Raw genomic sequence first — 16,503 nt, 5'->3', positions numbered from 1 at the left:
CAAGCTGGATATTACTTGAACACCTATATCTAGGGGCAAAATCTATAGCAATGGTCTTTCTTTTTTTTTCTTTTTTTAAAACTTACTCATTTGAGAGAGAGAGAGAGAGAGAGAGAGCAAGAGAGAGCACGAGCAGGGAGGTGGGGGGTAAAAGGAGAGGAAAAAGCAGACTCCCCATTGAGCAGGGCACCCTACATGTGGGGCTTGATACCAGGGCCCGGGATCATGACCTGAACCTGAGGGACACACTCCAACTGAACCACCAAGGTACCCCTATGGCAATGGTCTGTTTAACTTTATCAAATGTAGCAAACCAAAAGCAATTTATTTTCTTGTCTCTTTTACCAAGGTAGTTCAAAGCAAAACCCCCACCCAATTTTTTGCAAACCAATTCTTTGTTATTTAAAACAAAGAATTTCAGAATACATTTAAAACAAGACTAGTAAAAATGAAAATTCAGAGAACATTAAGTATCGACAAAGGGAGCAACAAAAACACTTTTACACTACTACTGAAGAATAAATTGGTGTAACCACTTTAAAACAATATGGCATTACCTAATACAGTTGAACACTGCATATTCTATGACCTAGCAAGTGACCTCCAACGAACATTACCTAGAAAACTCATGGATGACGACTAGGACAGATGTACAGAGGGACAGAGGGTACAGAACAGCATTTTCATGAAAGCAAGAAGTTGGAAGCAACCAAAATGGGTAGAATGGATCAAGTATGGCATATGTCTCACAGTGCAAGAGCGGTATCGATACACTAATTAATACTTGAGAGTGGTAAAAATAACTATAGCTATCTACCTGCATGAATCTTAAAACATAATCTTGAATAAATTCCAAATGAGAGAAAAAGCATGAATCCATTTCAGGAACAGGCAGCACTAAACAATTAAAAAAAAAAAAAAAAGGCAGAGGAATAATAAAAAGTCCAGAACATGGCTTTCTACGAATGGGGAGAAAGGAAAGGAACGATGGGAAAATGGGAGTCTTTAAAAGTGATACTTAGCATTAAAGCTAGTAGGGAGGGCAGAAGATGGGGGAAATGTATGTGTGCGTGTTTTATTAATAGTCTTTAGTGTGTGTGTATGTGAATGTGTTCTTCTGACGTATGGTATCTTTCACTCAGGCACACGTGAACACCCACAGAGAAAGAATCTAGGTCAATGTCTGCTTACGCCTACAAAGCCTGTCCTACTACTGGAGAAGTCACTTAAACATCTTCCTGGCATATTTTGCATTATAGATGCTTAATACATACATGAATGGACATATTTCTAGAATGAAGAGATATAATCTATCCCTATATAGGGATAGACTTCTAGAAAGGATATATAGAATATAACACAATATATATTTCTAGAATGGATGGATATACTCCATAAATGGATGGACATCCCTGGGAGCCACTTCTTCCAGGATCAAGGTAAAACAGAAATTTTTCTTATGCAACTTTTTTGTAGTGCACCAGAGGTTAGACTGAATATCACAGAAAACCCCAGATAAACAGCATGTCACCTTGGGAAAACTTCCTTTGCTAAGTTATAGCAAAAAACAAAGGCAACATTGCTGAGTAGAGTTTCATGGGTTTTACTTTCACCCTGGGTTCATATTTTATTCAAGTTATGATTTAAACCATATGACACCAATACTCAAACCATGGCTATAAAGATTGCTAAGAGTAGGGGCCCTTGGGTGGCTCAGTTGGTTAAGTGTCTGCCTTCAGCTCAGGTCATGATCCCTGGGGCCTGGGGTCGAGTCCTGTATGGGGCTCCCCACTCTGCAGAGAGCCTGCTTCTCCCTCTCCGTCTGCTGTTCCTCCTGCTTGTGCCTTCTCTCTCTCTCTCTCTCTCTCTCTGTCAAATAAATAAATAAAATCTAAAAAAAAAAAAAAGAGATTGCAAGAGTAGGATGAAAATGACTTTTATCTACTACAAATTGCGAGTACCCAGGAAACAAAGATTTATTGAGAGCAGACCACGTGGAGCTCTATTTCCAGACATTACGGTGTTAGTCCTGATTCACAGCAGTGGGGCAGCTGAGGGTATTCTAAATAAGGCGGTGTTTCACCAGGTAAAGGAAAGCAATTAGAAAGGGAGGAAATCTGTCTTGATTCCCATCCTCTACAGCTGCTTGAAATCAAAGTTATACCTCTGACTGAATCACTACAAACTCTGAGCTACCGGCTTCTTTTCCCTTCCGAGGATTATTCTGAATATTTGGACTTCGACTTTACTCACTCTATTCTGTCTACTGCTGTTGGGAGCTTGGTGAATACTCTGATTTAGCTAAGATGCTTTATTGACAGGATATCCTGCATCTAGTTAACAGAGGCCAAAGGAAAAAGTGATTAGACAAACTGAATACATGTTATTTTTAAAAGGAAAGGAAAAGACAAAAAAGTCAATGTAGCCCTAGGCCCCTTATCATCTCAAGTAAAGCAAAACAGAAGGATACTGAGCCACCTCCAAAATATGACTTATGTACAGACATGACATTTTTACTTCCTAATGCTAGAAAGTTCCACGTGGTGCTCAAGACCTGGAAATGCAGTATGATCAATAAGGAAAACAGCCTTGAGTTTTCCGTTAGCAAATTTATTTTAAAAGGGGGAAATTAAATTAATGGCTGCTGTTGAATTTTTTTCTCCGAGCAGTTTTACAGACTGCTTTTTTAAAATAACAGCTTCATTGAAATATAATACACACTGTATAAATTCACTCTTTTAAAGTATACAGCGCAATAACTTTTAGAATATTCACAGTTATGCATCTATCACCACTATTATTCTAGAACATTTTTGTCATCCTCGCCCCCCCAAAAAACCCCATACCCATTAACAGTTGCTCCCCATTTCCCCTTCCACCACCCCAGGCCCTTTAACCACTAATCTATTTTCTGTCTCTATGGATTTGACTATTCTGGACATTTCAATAAATGGAACCATATAACACGTTGCCTGTTGTGTCTGGTTTCTTTTACTTAGCATAATGTTTGCAAGGTGTATCCACACTGTAAGCATGAATCTGTACTTCAGTCTTTTTTTTATGCACATAATATTCTATTGCATAGATACACCGCAATTTCATCCAGGGATCGGTTGATGGACATTTGGGCTGTATGCCCCAGGTTGCTTATTTCTGTGAAAGAACTGAGCTTCAGTTCAGAATCAACCTAAACCAGGAATTAATAAACACAATTACTGTTCTATCTGCATTTATACCCAATTGTAGTAGCCACCCTACTCCCAGAGGATATCAATGAAAAGGTCAACTGTGGTAACATGGAATATGTGAAAGTTTTTTCTTATAGTATTAACGAAGAAAGAAGAAGGAGAAAGGAAACAAAACATGATCCCCAGTGGCTGAGCAAACGGTGGCACACCAATCCAACAGAATACTACTCCATAATAATAGAAACAAATTCCTGATCCTTACAACCAGGATGTGTCTCTTGCCACCATGCTGAGCAAAAGCCAGAAAACATACATAATATGATTGCATTTATGTAAAATACTAGAAAACGTAAACTCTTCTAGGGTGACAGAAGGCAGATCAGTGACTGCCTGCCGATGGGCATGGGAAGGAAAGACAGTTATTAGGTATGAGGAAACTCTGGAATGGAAATACTCATTATCTTGATTGTGGAGATGGTTTCATGGGTGTCTTCATTCAAAACTTATTACCTTCAAATATGTACCATTTACTGTATGCCAGTAATATCTCAATAAAGCTGTAAATAAACTTTTTAAAAAAGTGAGTATACTCCCCAAAAAAGTATCTGAATGACTACTGTATTTAAAAAAAAAAAAAAACCTGCCTTTGTTTTGCATATATGGTTTTAGTTAATTTTGCAACAAGTCAAATTATTTTCATTTTATGCACAAAGGAACTTGAGATTGAGAGTTCAATAATTTGCCATGGTGGCTGCCATCAGTATTAAACTGAGATCTCTTACTCTTAACCCCCAAACCCACCTTCTTTTCTCTATACCACACTGCCAGTCACAGTTCCTATTACAGACCCAACTCTTTTTTCTGGAATCCCTGGGTCCCAGCACTTCCCCAGTCAGGGAATTTTCTGGCCCACAGAAGAGGTTCATGCTTTATTGTGGTGTACCAAATTTGTTTCCTCTCGCCTATCATGGTGAGCTTCCACAATTACCTCTCCAATTATGGGGATTAGTCCGAGTCAGTTGATTTATTCACTTTTAGTGGATCAGAGTAGTTAATATGGATTAAATCAAGGAAGTAATCCTGGTCCCTGGGTCAAAGAAGTGAAAATGACTCATCTGAGATTAAAAGCAAGCTGGACAAAACAAAACTAGCCACTCAACTCACTAGCCGAGCATTGTACTTCACTGGGACTATAGGTTCCACTTTTGAATATGGGAGGTCCAAGAACGGTGACAAGTCAAAGTTGCTCTGAGGTGTCTATCTGCCTTTGGACACCCCTAGCACTAAACTTGGGCTCTAGGTTGAGGTTACCATCCCCTCTCTGTATGGGACAAGTACCTGAGTCACTTCCTCACCTCTGTACAACCTCCAGATCATCCTACCATGTACATTCACAGCTAAAGTTTGTCCAAATGCTACCATTGTGCTTGGGCCACTCTGATCATGGGCTATACCCTGGAGTAAGTAAAATTAATGAAAAAAATGAAAGTTGGTTAAAACTATTGTTTTGGTAAGATAGCTAAATTGAGGGGAGGAAGGAATGCCATTTCTTTCATGCAAGAATTTCATAATGAAGGTTCCCTATGCTAGATATCTTCCATTTGCCCCTTCAGACCTATTTTCCATCCCATTCCACCAAGCTCTATGACTCAGGAAACTAAACTGGATGAACTCAGCAGCAGGTTTCTTTGTTCTTTGTCTTCCAGTTGGGTTTGGCCAATGGGGAGCATAAGCAGTTCAGAGGGAAAAAGGATAATTTCAGCTTATAGGTTTTCTGGGATCCCTGCCTCTAGAGTCATTATAATCTGGCTCCACCCCTTTCCTGGAGGCTGCAGCTTCTCGCAGGAGGTCACTTCTCCCCACCCGCATCCCTTCAGTCCCATAATAGTAAAGGAGCCAAAGAGAAGTGCACTTTCCCTAAACTCTGCCCATGTCCTCGTAAATATTCTCTTTATTAAGTTCTCCTAAAATTAACCAATTTGAGGATGCCAAATGTTTCCAGTACAACAGACATTTTCTGAGGGCTAAGAGTATGCCTTATTCAGAAAATGAACTTAACTCCATGTCTTCGATTTATATGAAAACACTGACATTCGTGGGGTTGATATCAAGCCCAGGCAAAAATAAACAATGGCTAGGTGAGATGTGGAATGGAGAGCTCAAACAACACTGACTCAAACTTACTGCACCGGCAGTCATGTAACACAAAGACATATTCACAAGATATACGAGCACAGGAAAGGTGGCGGAGGCATTTCTCGGATTTTAAAATGTGAGAGATGTAAAACATTTTCAGGTTGCTCCATCATCCTTATTCATGCTTACAAATCATATTTCCATGGCACCTTCAACATCTCTTCATACATTACTTAGATTGAGACTTTAAACCACTTCTGGGGAAGTCTAACAATCAATACAAAAAAGAGATGTTTGCTACAATAAAAACTGCCTAAATGGCAAATCTAGGAAAAAGAGCAGATTTCAGAGGTACCATCTGTTTTCCTTCATTGAGAGGTATTATCATGTATAGTAAAAAATGCTATAAAAGTGAAGTGATGCTTCTGTGTCAGACATAAATTATAATCTCAAACAGATTTTGATTACTGAAAGCCTACATCAAAGATATAAGTCCATTAAGGAAAAAGATGGATCTGATCCCATCTAAGCCCAAAACAACTAATCTCCAGTCTCCAAAATTAACCCGACTGTATAATTCCCAAATGAAGAAAATTCTATAACGAGAATAACTACATAACTACTTTAAGGCTAATTTTCTTTGATGATTTTTCAGTAATGAAGGCAAAATGTCACATAGCACAGTAAAAAAGAGCTAACTATTGTTGTTGTTGTTGTTATTTAATATGGGACTATTTTTGTTTGGTTTGAGAGAGAGAGAGAGTGTGTGTGTGTGTGTGTGTGTGTGTGTTCATGTTTGCTAAAGATTTTAGCCACAGACCAAGGGGAGAAACTCACTGAACTAACTTGAGCCAGCAAGGTAAGCTCTATCTTTGTATTCATCATGAATGCCTAAGAACTCAGAGAGTATCTGAGAGAAGATTAAAAAAAAAAAAAAAAAAGAATTGGGGAGGACTCTGGCAGCTTCCATTTAATTTTGCATAACACCAGATGGCTCTTATAATGTTCTCACTACTTATTTTCCAAATGAGTGGTAAATTCATGCTTTTGATTTTCCCTAAGTCAATGCAATGTATCAATGAATAATACTGCTTTGCATTTGTACAGCATTTTACACTTTACAGTGTTTTCCAACTCATTATCTCAACTAATCTTTACAGCAGTTCCAACATAGTCAGGGGAAATATTATAACTCCCATTTTACGGGTGAGAAAACAGACCTGGAGAGATCATTCAGAACTCTTTGTAGCAACTTGTATTAGTGTAAGTAAAAAACGGAAATGGAAATGTATTGACTCACATCAACCGAATGCATGGTCTCCGATTGTTAGTGAGTGCTCTCCTTTCCCTTTATCTGTCTCTCTCATTTGCTTCCTTTCTGGGCATCATACTTCTTTTTTTCAGCAGACTCAAACACGGCCTTATGTGACTCTTACTGGCCTGAGATGAGGAAGGATGAGGCCTCATCCTCCACTTGCGTTGGAATATTCCAGAGGAAGAACCTACTGGCCCCCACTGGGTCACGTCCACCCTTTGAACCGCCTTCTGTGGTCTGGGTGTGAAATACTGTGGCTTCCCCAGCTTGGGTCAAGTCCCCACCCTTGTGGCCAGTATTACCCAAACAAACAAACAAAACAGGAATAGCCAGAGTCAGTGAAGAAACTGTGAGCAGTGAGCCAGCCACCCTAATTTGTATGTACTGCATTAAATACATTGTCCGGGGGCAGAGTCAGAATGACACCATAACCAGATCTTCCCAGCGCAAGTCCAGCGGCCATCCACTTTAACAGCACAGCCCCGTCATGTAGGAGCCACCAAGGGGTTGTGGGTCTCTCCATTCCTAACAGTTATCAGTGTAGTCTGGCACAAGGATATAACTTAGAATAGACTCAGGTTCAAGTCCTGATCCTTTCCCTTGTCAGCTGTGCTCACGGGCAACTTACTTATCCTCTGAGAACAGTCATGGGGTCATCAACATGATCAAGGGAGATCATGTACTCCAGAGGATTCTGAAAATTATAAGGAACTACCTGAAAGCTTATTACTAAAGTTGTAAATGTAAATTTGAGGGAGGCTAAAATTACACAGTAACACCCTTCAGTGTAGTCCTCCCTCCCACTATGCTTCACTGGGATCACTTTGGTGCTGATATTTTTTTCAGTTTTCAAAATGTGCAACTCAGAAAGAAGTTCAAGGAGCATCTCCAAATTAAAAGGTTGAGTCCAGAAGAGCAGCTTACTAACAGATGGTTTTAGTGGCACTTATTAAACTCACCTTTCCCATACAGATTAACCAAAAAAATGAACACTTCTGGAGAGACTCTTAACAGTGGTAGCCTCCAGGGGGTGGGGCTAGAAATTAGTGTTTGGAAAGAAACTTCTAGTTTTCATTTGTGTTTGTCTCGACTGCTTGAATATTATCTATTCCTTTCTATTCTATTCCTTTCATAACACAAAACTAAATTAAAACCATGGCTATCACAGAAAAGGACGACAGTATATACCTAGTATAGGGTCTGACACAGAAAAAGCTTTCAGTGAGTTCTTATTTATTGATCAAATGAGGTATTTCTAGTGACCACCCTGCCAGCAAAGTAAAATCAACGTCATCAGAATAAAAGCCAGCTTTCATCTCTGTGACTGTACATGTTTTCCATTAATCATACGGTGAGGAATATTCATTGCCACCTGCTGAGGATATGATTTTAAACTCTTACACCTTCACACACCAAACATGAAAGCTATCTTCTTAATTCCCAACTATAAAGCACAGCGCATGCAGCTAACTCACAATTCTGTTACTGCTGTTCTTATAGGCACACTTCCCTATGAACTTCGGAGGCTGCTGGGCTTCTAGGAACCATTCTCTTTTACATTTGGGCATTTGCATGATATTTTCTAAGAAATGAAAGGTTACACGGCAGCATAGGCCAGAGCTAAAAGACGGATTTAAATGGTATTTTTTAAAATGATGCAATGGCTATGAAGTTCAGATGCTGTGTATTGGCTAGGTCCTGTTACTGGTTGCCTAGTTACATCTCTGCAGAAAGGTCAGAATAGTTGCCTCTAAATCTAGAAGGAATTAAAAAATGTTAAAACTTCATAATTAAACCAGGGATTGTGTGAGCCCTTATGTAAGCATCCCTTAAAACAAGTCCCCATCAGACTTGGGTCATGTGACAGCTCCCAGGGATGTCAAAGGAGATGTTTTAATAAAAGGAATTTCTGTATCTGAAATTTGTTACCTTGCTCACATTTCATTAAAGTTATCACATCTGGGCTCTTTCCATTTAATCATATCCAACTACAGTCTGCAACTACAGGATATTAAAAAATGGTCCAACCTAGTTGACACAACGTCTATCCCATGAACGTCAGAAGACCGTCCGGTGTTTTAAATGGTTCAACTTAGAAAACAAATTTTTATTGTGAGCAGCTTTGCCATGTGTAGGCCAGTCTATAATCTAGTAACAAAAACTATACCTCTTAATGAACAACTAGTGTCTTAACTCTCAGAGATGTCCCTCCTTCACCCCCTGGAGCATTTCTTCATCAGTGCTGCCTTGCAGACACTTTTGTGTCTAAATATCTTCTCTGAGTAATGGGACAGGATAGAACAATAATTTTGGTCTAGAAACTTAACCTGAGTGCATTAAAATGGCTCAGACTTCTTCCAAAATTCAAAGAGAGAGAGAAGCAGTCTTTCCCCCGACCCTGCTTGAAATCCAATCAGTTTTGTTTTGTTTTTAGATAAAATTCACATAACAGAAAATTAACCATTAACCATTTTAAAGTGTACAGTTCAACAGCACTTAGTACATCCAAAATGCTGTGCAGTCATCACCTCTCTCTAGTTCTAAGACTTTCTATTACCCCCAAAGGAACCATGCACCCAGAGTAGTCATTTGGACTTCGTATTTATTTACTCTCTAATTTCTCGCTGGCAAAGAATAAAAGAATCTGGGTTTAAATGACTGCATACTGATTGGGTATGCTTTCATTTCTTCTGGAACTTGTTTGATTCACCAAAACACAACAGTGGTCTAAAGCTGAAATGATGCTAGTCCTAACAAAATGAAATCAGGATTGGTTGTCCTAGAAGGAAGGAACCCAAAAAAAGGGGTTGAGGAAGATACCCACATAACCCACAGTTCTATCTCAGACCTCTCCTTGTCAGAAACCCAGACCAACCTCCATGACTTGAGAGAGCTCAATCTATCTTGGAAAAAGAAAGTGGTAGCGGTTGGGGGAGTGCTGGTTATTGAAGAATTCCTTATACCTACCAACTAGGGCAGTTTGGAAGATAGGGAACAATTAAATACATTTAAAAAGAAGAAGAAAGAAAGAAAAAAGAGTTTTAGCTTCTGAAAGTCAAAAAAGTCTGTTCTAGGGAAGCTAGTTCATTGTTCTTGCAGTCCTCTTGGTCCCAGTGGCTTAAAGAACAAAAATATCCAAATAAAGGTCACAGAATGTAAAAAGTGAGACCCTAGGACCTTCATTATTCCTGTTTTCTCAGTCTGGCTTGCTGTGGCTAACACAGGGCAGTGTATGACAGAAACAAGGAGAAGGAATGAACAAGTCTTTACCCAGATGCAGCTACTTAGAACTGGGCAAGCAGCTCACACTCTCCATGTGGAAGGTCAGGAAGCACCAAGTTCTTAAGCTCCGTAACATGCCAAGACAGAATCCATTCCAATCCCTTCCCCTCAGGCTTTCAACATCATCTTCCTAATACTTACCTCTTTCTGGACAGTCTATGCTGCCTCTTAGGTGGGAAAGTTCCATTTCATCATACAAAGGACAAGATTCAAACTAAGAGAGAGAGAGCCCTGTGCTGCTTTGGCAAACTTCAGTTTTTATCATTTCCAAACACGCTGACATGCTGAGAAAAAGATGTGGTGAGATACTGTGGTCACTTCAGTGATGAAGTTATTAAAGATGTGTTCATGGAAGGCATCTTGTAGGAAGGTGCTGATAACACTGGAGAACTGAAAGGGTAGGGCATGAAATGTAACACTTCCTAAATGTCACAGGTTCTTCTTAGTGCTAAATCTGACAGTCAGTGTTTTTTGGGTTTGTCTTTTTTTTTTTTTTTTTTTTAAGTTGGTTTGAACAAGCATGTATATGTGGATACAGATACAGACTTTCTAAGAGTTGGAGTCACTCCTATCTTCAACCCAAACCTTGGGGGTTGTTGTCATTACCTAGTTTAATCAAAATTTCTATTTTGGGGCACCTGCTTGGCTTAGTCGGTGGAATGAGTTACTTTCCTGGTCTCAGGATTTTAAGTTTGAGCCCCACAATGTGTGTAGAGATTACTTTTAAAATAAAATCTTTATTTAGTTATTTATTTAATCTAATTTTTTAAAAAAGTAGTCTCTACACCTAACATGGGTCTCAAACTCACAACCCTGAGATCAAGAGTCTCTTGCTCTTCCAACTGAGCCAGTCAGGCACCCTCAAAACAAAATCTTTAAAAAAATTTTTTCTCTTTTAACAATTCATGGACATGACAGCTACTTTCCACTAGAGCCATTTGTTAGACATCTGGTGCGGTGACCAGTGGTCCCAATTTGCCCAGGACTAGCCCACTTTTAGCACCAAAAGTTCTGTGTCCCCGAAAACCTCCAGTCTTGGACAAATCAGGATGGTCTGTTGCTTATTGCTAGTCCTAGGTTTGGTCTTCAGATCTGCATTGTTGGAATGTCTAAACGTGGATAGAGAGGGGATTTGCTACAAAAATAGCTGAAAATCTCCAACAAAAATTTCCAGCAACATTCTACTCCAAAGATGATTTTCAAAAAAATAACCCAGCAGTCTATTTCACTCATGAGGCAAGAAATGGTTTCTTACTTTGTGGGGATGACCTACCTGATATATGATGGTAATTAAACCATACTTTGAAATTAGCTATAATAAATACCACTACAGTGAGGTTCTAAGATATTATGTTATTTTTTCCTCCAATTTCTACATTTTAGAGCCTAATAAATATAGCATAATATGGCAGGCAGACATAACAGCATGAAATAAAAATCTCCCATTTCTTTGGTACTATTCAAAGACCTTGGAACCTGCACATTGTGGGCAAACACCCCAGTGTTAGAAGAACTCCAAAATCAGCATGCTCTCCAGAGGTCACACCCACAGTACCAAAAGGTCTGGCCAAGAAAGAAGCTGTGGGACTTCAACCTATCCACCAGATCCAATGCCAGATACTCCAAGAAAAGCAAAAGCCTTCAGGGCCTATATCTACAAACAGGATTTGCAGAGTCAAGACAGGAACTTGCTTCAGCAGTCTGGGAACCCTAACCCTGTTCCACCCCTCACAATGAAATGTTAGACACTCCTACCTCTGCTACCTAAGGCCTTTCTGCTTTTCTGAACAACTAATCTCTTTCACTTTGTAGCAGACAGAATAGCCCCCAAATAAGTCCATGTCCTAATCTCTGGAACCTGTGAATGTGTAACCTTCACAAGGGAAAAGGGACTTTGAATTAAAGACTTTCAGAAGGGAAGAGTATCCCGGATTATTCAGGTGGGCCAAATCTTATCACATGGGGACTTAAAATCAAAGAAGCGTTCAGAGTTAAGAGATGTAGATAGAGTAGAAGACAGACAGAGAGGCAATGCTATTGGCTTGGAAGACAGAGGAAGGTAAACTCTAGAATTCTCTCCTAGAGCCTCCAGAAGGAAAGGGAGCTCTATTATACTTTGCTTTAAGCCCAGAGAGATCCCTCCAGAACCAAACCTACAGAACGGTAATTTTTATTGCTTTTGAGCCACCAAGTTTGTGATATTTTGTTATGACAGCAAACAAGAATATAACCTTCATCACTGCTGCTTTTCAATTTGCATGATGCTTTAGCAGTACATTGCCCTAAACCCCAATATTTGACCATTTCTTACCCAGTGTTTAATTTACTTCTCTATATAGACTTAAAAAAACAGATTTGATACTAGAGCAAATTTGCTCAAAATCCCTTCAGTAGCACAAAACACCATTTTTCTTTACATGTCCACTTGGTTTTGCTTCTTTCTTTAGTTTGTTAGCACATGACCACTTATATAAGGAACCACTGAGCACAAGTAAAATCAGTAATTTTGCATGGAGCAAAAATGCTTGAGAATGGAAAAGGACAACCCCTCTAAAGTTGTGTGCAAAGACACAGTAGTCCTCAACGTCTCCTTAGGGTGCTCTGGATATCACAATGACTGGAAGATGCCACAGGCCTTTTGTGAGCCAAGAACAGGAATACCGAAGAGTACAAGGAAGAATTGTCCCATTCAACCTGCCAGCAACTCCCATGGAGCAAGTCTGCCTGGATTGTCCAGGCAATTTAAGTCCATTCATTAGCATGAAAGAAATCAACACAAACATCAGACAGAGAACATCAAATACTTATATAAGACCATCTTCATTATTAGTGATATAGTAGTCCGCACTCATCCGAGGTTTAGCTCTCTGCAGTTTCAGGGGCCCTTGGTCACCTGCGAGGAAGCCCGTGATCCCTGGCCTAATGCTTCGCCACAATGCCTATGTCATTCCCTTCATTTCCTCTCCCATGTAGGCATTTTATCACCACGTGACATCACAAGAAGGGCGAGCACAATACAGTAAGATGTATTTTTTTATTATTTTATTTATTTATTTGACAGACAGAGATCACAAGTAGGCAGAGAGGCAGGCAGAGAGAGAGGAGGAAGCAGGCTCCCCGCTGAGCAGAGAGCCTGATACGGGGCTCGATCCCAGGACCCTGAGATCATGACCTGAGCTGAAGGCAGCGGCTTAACCCACTGAGCCACCCAGGCGCCTCCAGTAAGATATTTTGAAAGACCACATCACATAACTTTTATTATAGTATATTGCTATAAATGTTCTATTTTATTATTGTTAATCTCTTACTGTGCCTAATTTATAATTAAACTTTATCATATATGTGTGTGTGTGTGTGTATGAGGAAGCACAGAATACATACAGTTCAGTACTCGTGCAATTTCAGGCATCCACTGGGGGGTCTTGGAACGTATCCCCCACAAACAAAGGGGGACTACTATATTTGGTAGAATATAAGGATGGCTCCATACTCATTTATAAGACACTAAGTACTTAAATCCAGAAGAACCTCACTATGGGGTAGCTATATACGGTCTTTAAAGCACACTCACACAGGCCTTTCTTCTAATAAGCTCTAGACCAGAGGTTCTTTTTTTTTCCCCCTAAAGATTTACTTATTTACTTGAGAGAAAGAGAGAGAATGGGAGGGAGGAGCAAAGGGAGAGAAGCTTCAAGCAGACTCCCTGCTAAGCTTGGAGCCCGACGCAGGTCTCGATCTCACAACCCATGAGATCATAACCTGAGCAGAACCAAGAGTTAGTTGCTCAACTGCCTGGGCCACCTAGCTGCCCCTCTACATCAGAGATTCTAAATTTCTAATACTAGCAAATACTCAAAACTTGCTGAATAAATACATGATGAAAGACCAGCTCCAGTAATTAAATCAGGTTATAGGGAGGTAGGATTTTTTTATTAGCACTCTCCTGTAATCACTAAATAGTTATGTAAATAAACAATTAAAAATCCAACAACCAAATTCGAACAACTGATGTATAGTCCAGTGGGGAAAGAAGAGAAATAGGTGTGGGATAAATGAAAAATACTGGCCATGAGTTGACAGTTGTGGAAATTGAGTGATGGGGATGTGGAAGTCCATGATATTATTCTATTTTGGAAAAAGCTTGAAATTTTTTCCTAATGAGGTTAAATTTTTAAATAGGAGGAAAATCCACATTGCTGACTATAGGTCAGGGAGGGCAAACACATTATCACCTGTCTCAGCAAGGTGAGGACCTTTCAAGTCTACAACCAGATTCAGATGGCTTTAGCTCTTTTCAAAAGCCAAGTCAGCTTCTTTAAGAAGAAAGCCCTACAGCATCAGATTGACCTTTTGTTATTATTGTTTGTTGCTGCTGGAAAAGCCGTTACAATGTCTACAACCAATCTGTTAAGAACAGGGCTTACCCTTCTCTGATCTAATCTACTATGAGGTCTGTCTTGCACAGGGTATGTATGTCTTCAGTAGCCGTAAACAATCAATCAGGTTTGGTGCCATAGGAATACATTTTCAGGCTGTGACCTCAAGGCTCTCCAACTCAGGTTTTTAGAAGAAAATGGGAAAATTTGGGCGAGACATCTGATTTTAACTATTATCGAGGGTAGCTGCTTTTTTCTTAAATCCTGAAGTCTTGCTAATTTTGCGAAAGCCTCTATGCATATTTCTTATTGATAAACATCACATGTTAAATGCATTCGTCTACAGGATCTGTTAGGATATTTTTTTCTGCTCCAAGGTCTGGTTAGATTCAAGAAGCTCCTGGGAGAAAATATTCCTTAATTCTTACCTCTTCAGTTCCCAAAGCCTGAGGCTCACTGGCAGATCTGGGCTGTTGAGAAAGCAGAGAGGAAAATGAATGCTTCTTGTTTTTTCCTTAATAAAAAGGAAAAATAACATGATACATAAGAGCTGAATAAGCAAATGAGTGTTTCTGTAAATAGAGTTTGGTGGTAACGGCTGAATAGCTCTAAGGGCAGAGGGTCTCAGAGGCTTGCATTTCTGAGCCAGGACACAAGCACTGTGTTAACTCTTTTTCTTTTAAGAAGCAGATGTGGGGCGCCTGGTTGGCTCAGTGGGTTAAGGCCTCTGACTTCGGCTCAGGTCATGATCACAGGGTCCTGGGATCCAGCCCCACATTGGGCTCTCTACTCGGCAGGGAGCCTGCTTCCTCCTCTCTCTCTCTCTCTCTCTCTCTCTCTCTACCTGTCTCTTGGCCTACTTGTGATCTCTGTCTGTCAAATAAATAAATAAATAAATAAATAAGAAGCAGATGTGAAAAAAAAGAGTCTCTTTCTTTGTGAACTTCTCTGGTCTGCCGAAAAACATGAAACATCAAGTAGGCTTAGAACCTAAGGGAACCAGAGTTCTTGGTGAGTGAGATGATTAAGAAGAAGTTTTCTTCCCTGAACTAACCTGATTTGCTCCCAACAGGCCAAAGGGGCAGAGGCAGAACACATTCTTGTTCCAGGAGCTATGAACAGGAGCTGGATTTCCACTTGTGTGTATCCAGCCCTTTTAAGAGGGTAGATCTGGACAACTTAGGAATTATAAAAGCATCTTTAGTGTCTAACATTGTGTAGGTTGTTTAGAAGCAGAGACACGGACACCCCTGGCCACGTGACTTCGGAGAATGTTGAGTGAAATTCACTTTGGGTCCTAGGACCAAATGAATATCCATGTCTATAAAGATTTCCTGTGACTTCAGACTGCCAGGTGTGCTGGAGTCTCAGCCCAACCAATTATATTCCCAGATGACCAGAAGGGATCATATGTTTTAAAAAGAGCCAAAGTTATTAGGAAAGCATTATCTCATGATTAATGACAGCAAAGAAAAATAAAAAAGCCAAGGGCCAAAACCAATCTGTTTCCAGAGAATGAATCCTAGGGGTAACAATGATTAGTGGGACTTGCAAAAGAGGCCTGTCCAAGGGGGCTCAGGGCCCAGCATTATTGGTGCTAGCAGCCTCCCAGGGAAATAGTTTTGACTCTTTCATCAAGATCCTCAAATACATTCTCAATCATTGTCTTAGTGATAGCACTCCTTGACTTTATTAAAAAAAAAAAAAAATCCAAAAGGTAGACAAAGAATTTTTGTCAAGGTGTTAGAAATAGCCTAAATACAAGTAATGTAATTTATTAAGTAAAACAAAAACTCTACATGATGGACTTTTGAAATAATAGACACAAAATCTTAAATGATGAGGAAAAATATACACGATATAAAGTAATGTGAAAAAATACAGAATTATATATAGTGTAACCTCAGTATATTTTCTAAGATAATTTTTCAAATACACTTTATATTTTTCACATATAATATTCTTCTAATATATCACAAATAATATCTTCTAGTAAATGTTATAATCTTTCTGATCTAGATTATTCTGGAAAATGACTGGAAGAAGGTACATCAAAATGTAAACAGCATATCGCCCCTTCTACCTATAGGGATAATGGAAGTAGCAGGAATTGCTAGATATATGGTCAGTATCTGCTCTGATCTTCCAAGTTTATAATAGATTTTTAAGGTAGGAATCCTATGTGTCAAGGATATCTACTTTTCCC

At 39.5% G+C, this 16,503-nt stretch overlaps 1 protein-coding gene across 2 annotated transcripts in view; it reads right to left on the bottom strand.

Moving 5' to 3' along the window:
* Window positions 1-16,503, bottom strand: part of GNG2 (G protein subunit gamma 2) — a 113,866-nt gene that overhangs the window by 82,628 nt on the left and 14,735 nt on the right. Inside the window, exon 2 of one of the 2 annotated variants that reach the window (XM_059373197.1) lies at window positions 14,726-14,767. The exons of the other annotated variant lie outside the window; for it this stretch is intronic. The gene's annotated coding sequence lies outside the window, so the exon portion shown is untranslated. The remainder of the gene's footprint in view (window positions 1-14,725; window positions 14,768-16,503) is intronic. 2 annotated transcript variants of the gene reach the window in all.

This window comes from Mustela nigripes, chromosome 13, assembly GCF_022355385.1.
Source record: "Mustela nigripes isolate SB6536 chromosome 13, MUSNIG.SB6536, whole genome shotgun sequence".
NCBI classification, from domain to species: domain Eukaryota; kingdom Metazoa; phylum Chordata; class Mammalia; order Carnivora; family Mustelidae; genus Mustela; species Mustela nigripes.
This window is presented reverse-complemented; position numbering and strand designations above follow the sequence as displayed.